Source organism: Marmota marmota, unplaced genomic scaffold (genome assembly GCF_001458135.2).
Source record: "Marmota marmota marmota unplaced genomic scaffold, marMar, whole genome shotgun sequence".
Classification (NCBI taxonomy): domain Eukaryota; kingdom Metazoa; phylum Chordata; class Mammalia; order Rodentia; family Sciuridae; genus Marmota; species Marmota marmota.
In genome coordinates this window covers 760,785-767,394 of record NW_026000171.1, presented here as the reverse complement: position 1 = coordinate 767,394, position 6,610 = coordinate 760,785, and the positions used below count along the sequence as shown (strand labels likewise).

Below are 6,610 nucleotides of genomic sequence, written 5' to 3'. Positions count from 1 at the left end.
GCCTCCTTAGGACTGAACCATACATTGCAGCCACTTCTGCACAGTGGGATAGGACCTCTACTTTCGCCTGCATTGTTATATAAAATAGAAGGGGGAACTGTGGTAAGCCATTCTTATAGACTGTGGCCGCCATTAGAAGATGGTGCCGGCTTCCACTGTGGCCTGTGATAAACAACTCCTTTTATGGAGAGTTGGCGCGCAATCCCTTACCACCCTATGAGAGAGATCCACGTGGCAGCTTGGGATTGGGATGCGGGGGGCTTTATTAAGCTGTGCTTGGGCGTGTCGGGCGCGGGCGCTAGAAGATGATACATGACTCAAGGCCTGAATAAACTGCTGAAAGAAGAATCCTGTGTCGTGTTTTCCCTTGCTGGCGAGGGGTCACGACAGTGTTGCTCTTTCGTGCTAGCTTTCGTTCTTTCAAATAACTAACATACAGAATAAGGATAGAATTTCTTTTATTTATTTATTTATCTATTTATCTATTTATTTCATACATGACAATAGTGGAATTCACTACATTCATAATTATCCATTCACAGCACAATTTTTCTTAACTCTTATATAAAGTATGTTCACACCAAATTATGCCATTATATATGAGCTCTCTTATTGATTTTTTTGCATTACAATTCTTAATACACCTTTATACCACAATTTATCATATCTCTGTTTGTATATAAGTTATGTTGACACCAAATTCACATCTTCATACATTAGAATTTCTAAGGCTGCAAGAAACAAATGTCAGATTACATTTAGAAGGAAACCAATTTGCATCTCAGCTGATTTCTCAACCCAGACCCCCAAATCTAGGAGGTCTTGGAATAATGTATATGAAGTCTTCAAAGACAACGGATGTCACCAAGAATAGAATACCCAGCAAAATTAAGCTTTATATTTGAAGATGAAATCAAAACCTTCCATGATAAAATTTAAAATAATTCAGTACTAGGAAGCCTACACTGCAGAACATTCTTAGAAAAATACTCTATGAAGAAGAAATGAAAAATAAAAGTGTAAACCAGCAAAGGGAGGAAAGAGGGGATAAACTAAGTGAAATTGAAAACCAGAAATAAAACAAAATACCTGGGAATACAAATCATAACACAATAATATCTTTGAATGTAAATAGCAGAACACATAAATTATAAGACATATACTGGCATGTTGGATTAAAATAACACAACCCAACAATATGCCCTCTCCAAGAGACTCACCTCACAGGCAAAGACATTCACAGACTAAAAGTAAAAAGAAGGGCAAAACTATATCACTCACATGGATCATGTAAACAAGCAGGGATTTCTGTCCTCATATCAGATAATGTGAACTTTAAGCAAAAGCTAATCATAGGCACAAAGAAGGACATTTCATACTGCTTAAGGGAATGATACATATGTAGGACATAGCAGTTGTAAATATTTATGCCCCAAACAATGGAGCATCTATGTACATGAAACAAATTCTTCTCAATTTCAAGAAAGAAATAGAACACAATACAATAATACTGGGTGAGTATAACATACCTTTATCACCACTAGATAGATTCTCCAAACAAAAACTGAAGAAAATATAGAAGTAAATAATACAATCAATAGTTTAGAGACATATATAGAGTATTTCATCTATCAATGATCTATGACACTTTTTCCCCAGCAGCACATTAATCCTTCTCTAAAATAGACCATATCTTATGCCACAAAGCACCTCTTAGTAAATATATAAAAATAGAGAGAATGTCTTGCATTCTATGCAATCATAATGGAATAAAACTAGAAATCAATGATAAAATTAAAAAAAAAAAATAGAAGCTACTATAACACCAGGAGAGTATATAATACACTAAGGAATGACCAACTGATAGAAGAAAAAACAGGAATGAAACAAACAAACAAACAAAAATACATAGGGGAAATGAAAATAGTGTCACATCATCAAAAACTCTGGAACACTATGAAGGCAGTACTAAGAGGAAATTTCATTGCTTTGAGCTTATTTACTAAAAGAATATAAAGTCAACAAATAAATAATCTAATATTACATCTCAAAGCCCTAGAGAAAGAAGAACAAATCAACATTAAATACAGTAGAAGACAGGATAAAGTTAAAATTAAAGCTGAAATCAATAAAATCGAAACAAAAGAGATAATTCAAAAAATTGAAAAAATGAAAAGTTAGTTCTTGGAAAAAAGTCAACAAAATTAATAAATCTTTAGCCACTAAGACAAATAGAAAACAAAAGTATTAAAATTTGTGATGAAAAAATATATATCACTGAAATACAGATAATCAGAAACTATTTTGAAAATTTATAGTGAAAAAAGAAAAGAAAATCCTGAAGATACTGACAAATTTCTAGAGACATATGACTTACCCAAACTTAATCAGGAGGACATACACAATGTGAACAGATCAATTTCAAGAACTGAAATAGAAGTCACCATGAAAAGCCTACTAATCAATAAAAGCCCAAGATCAGTTGTATTCTAAGCCAAGTTCTACAAGACCTTGAAAGAAAATGGATATCAGCCAAGAATACAATAAACACCAATAGTCCTCAAGTTATTCCATGAAATAGAAATGAAGAGAACACTTCCAAACTCATTCTATGAAGATACTATCTCCCTGATAGCAAAATCAGACAAAGACACATTAAGAAAAGAAAACTTCAGACTAATACCCCTGATGAACATAGATACAAAAGTTCTCATTAAAATTCTGGAAAATCTCATACCAAAATATTAAAAATAGTGCACCATGATCAAGTGGGGTTCATCTCAGGGATGCAAGTTTCATTCAACATACAGAAATCAATAAATATAATTCAACACATCAATAGACTTAAAGAGAAGAATTATATGATCATCTCAACAGATGCAGAAAAAGCATTTAACAAAATACAGTACACCTTCATATCCAAAACACTAGAAAAACTAGGGATAGTAGAAACATACCTCAACATTGTAAAAGCTGCATATGCTAAATCCAAGGCCAATATCATTCTAAATGGAGAAAAAGTGAAAGAATTTTCTCTAAGACCTGGAACAAGACAATTCCTTCTTTTACAACTTGTATTCAACATTGTCCTTAATATTCTAGCCAGAGCAATTTAAGAAGAAAGAAATTAAATGCATAGAAATAGAAAAGGAAGAACTCAAACTATCCCTTTTGATGATGACATGATCCATATTTAGAAGACTCAAAAGTAGAAGGATATAAAATTAACACCCATAAAAATCAATTGCTTTCATATTCATCAGTTGTGAATCCACTGAAAGAAATTAGGAAAACTACACCATTCATAATGGCCTCAAAAAAATAAAATATTTGGGAATCAATATAATGAAAGAGATGAAAGACAATGAAAACTACAGAACATTATAGAAAGAAATTGAAGAACACCTTAGAAGATGAAAGGATCTCCCATGTTCATGGATAGCAGAATTAACATTGCCAAAATGGCCATACTCTCAATTGCTCTATACAGATTTAATGCAATTACCATTAAAATTCCAATGGCATTCTTTATTGAAATAGAATAATCAGTCATGAAATTCATTTGGAAAAATAAGAGACCCAGAAGAGCCAACACAATCCTTAGTAATAAAAATAAAGCTGGAGCCATCAAAATATCAGACCTTAAATTAAATTATATTATAGAGTTATAGTTACAAGAGCAGAATAGTGTTAACACCAAAACAGACAGGTAGACCAATGGTACAGAGTGAAGACACAGAGACAAAACCACATAAATACAGTTATCTCATACTAGACAAAAGTGCCAAAAATATACATTGGAGAAAAGATAGCCTCTTCCAAAATGGTGCTGGGAAAACTTGAAATTCATTTGTAGCAAAATACAATGGAGCCCAAATCTTTCACCCTGCACAAAACACAAAGTGGATCAAGGACTTAGGCTTGAGACCTTAGACCCTGTGCCTAATAAAAGTAAAATTAGGCCCAAATCTCTGCCATATCAGCTTAGAAACTGACTTCCTTAATAAGACTCCTAAAGTGCAGGAAGTAAAATCAAGAAACCACAAATTGGATACAATCAAGCTAAAAAGCTTCTTCTCAGCAAGGAAACAGTCAAGAATATGAAGAGAGATCCTACAGATTAGGAGAAAAATCATTGTCATCTGCATTAATCTCCAGGATATACAAATATCCCAGAAATTTAACACTTCCCCCCAATAATCCAATAGATAAACTGGCTAAGGTACTGAACAGCCACTTCACAGAAGAAGAAATACATTTGGTCAACAAATATATAAAAAAATATTAAACATCTCTAGTAGTTAGAGACATGCAAATTAAAACTACACTGAGATCTCATCTTACTTCACTTTCAATGGCAATTAACAAGAATACAAGTAACAATAAATGCTGGCAAGTATTTGGGGAGAAAAGTTCACTCATACAATATGGGTGAGACTCTCTATGTGTTAGGGTCTGTAAACAAGTCGGGATGGCGCCTGGCATTTTGCCAGAGGGAGAGGTTTGTGAGGTGGCGCCATCGAGCCATTAAGTGTGGAGATTCCTTATTGGTTGACTGCTGTATCTAGTTTATGTTAATTAAGATAAGCTGTGTGTAATGTATATATACCCCTCCTGTCCTACAATAAAAGCCTCCCACTCCTGGTGTATCAATGTACACAAGGTGTTCATCACCCCCCGGTTATTTTGCTGCAGCCGGACTGCAGCATCTATGTATAATGGTATAGAGATTCCTCAGAAAACTTGGAATGGAATCACCATTTGATTCAGTTATCCCACAACTCAGCATATACCTGAAGGTCTCAAAATCAATATGCTATAGCGACACATTACATCAAAATTCAGAGCAGCTCCATTCACAGTAGCTAAGCTATGGAAGCAACCTAGATGTTCTTCAGCAGATGAATGGTTACAAAAATGGTATATATACCCATTGGAATATTACTCAAACATAAAGAAGAATGAAATTATGGCATCTGCCAGTAAATGATTCAATTGGTGACTATCATGCTAAGTGAAATAAGCCAATCCCCCCCCCCCAAAAAAAAACAAAGGCCAAATATTTTCTCTGATATACAGATGATAATTCACAATAAAGTGGGTGGGTGCTACGAAAGAATAGAGTTACCTTGGATTATACAGAGGGGACTGAAGGGAGGGGAAGTTCTATAAGGGTAGGAAGGATAGTAGAGTGAATCAGACATTATTACCCTATGTGCATTTATGATTACATGACTGTTGTAACTACACATCTTGTACAACCAGAGGAATGAGAATTTATACTCAATATATTAAAATACATTCTATTATTAAGCTATTAAATACTATTCTAGCAATTAAGAACAAATAACAATAATAATTTTAAAAGTTTGAAGCAAATTTGGTAGCAGAAGTTTAAGATTTGAGAAGACTTTGAAGAAGGTATTAGGATGTTCTGTATGCTTAAGCTATATAGGAAATAATAAACCTACAGCCTTTGTCAATAAAAAATCCTCTGAATAATCCTTGACAGGGTCTGAAATATGAATGATCATTGAGAAGAATCATATTTCACCAAGGAATGCCTCATATTTCTGCTCTGCTCTCCATGCTGTCTGCTCTTAGAGACATGTCACTCAAGGGGAAAACTGAGTACCAGTCAGCCCCGCCCTCTCTTACCTGAACAGACCACAGAGGCTGTGTTTCCATGGGCACAGGCAGGAACACCCAGGGCAGTCACGGGACAATTCCACAGGAAGGACTCAGACCCTGAGCAGTGGAGTCGATCTCTCCAGATCTCATCTTCTCCTTCCACAAAGTATGCTCCCTTTGGGGTGGAGATGGTGACTCCACAGCCCAGCTGACGGCAAACAACATTGGCATTGGCCATATTCCAGTGGGAGGCACAGAGTGTTCTCCAGCCTCTGGAGGTCTTCATCTCCACTTGACCCTCACACTGAGAGCTGCCATTTTTCATGATCCTGACTTCTGTGTATTCTGGCAGGAGAAGACAGGATTCCAGTAACACCTCACATTTGTTACCACAACAGAGTGTGCAAAAAGGTTAAAGTCCTGCTGTGAGTCTCACCTGAGCAGACGACTTGCACAGCCCCTCTGTGTTGGCAGCTGCCTGTAGGACAGGGCACTCTGGGGCAGAACCAGAGCTCAGACTCCCATCCCTTACACTGGAACTCTTCAGCCAAGACCAGTTCATTGGCCTCTCTGAGGGGCAGGTCCAAGGAAAAAGATGCTGCCTTGCCACACCCCAGCTCTGCACAGATGACCTGGGCAGTGGGTAATGTGAAATTCCCATAAGGTACTGGAGTCCATCCTCCTCCAGAATTCACTTCCACTCGCCCAGAGCAGGGTACACCTCCTCCATCCAATCGCACAAATCCTGTGGAAGAAAATAACCAGTACAATTAGTATCTAGGTTTGGAATTGGGAGCTATATGTCTCAGGAAAACTGTAAAATATTTTCTTTTCCCAGGAATGGGATGTGGAGAATGGATTCAATAGTGTCAGAATGGAGATTCCATGAGCAAGTGTCTGAAGACAACTTTAGGAGGAGAAATTTGTAAGACTGTTCTAAATGGCTGACTCCAGAAAGGAAAAAAAAAAAAAAATATAT

The 6,610-nt window shown here is 36.2% G+C and overlaps 1 pseudogene; it reads right to left on the bottom strand.

The window, feature by feature from the left end:
* The window catches only part of LOC107154869, a 30,449-nt pseudogene that overhangs the window by 17,948 nt on the left and 5,891 nt on the right, over nt 1-6,610 (bottom strand).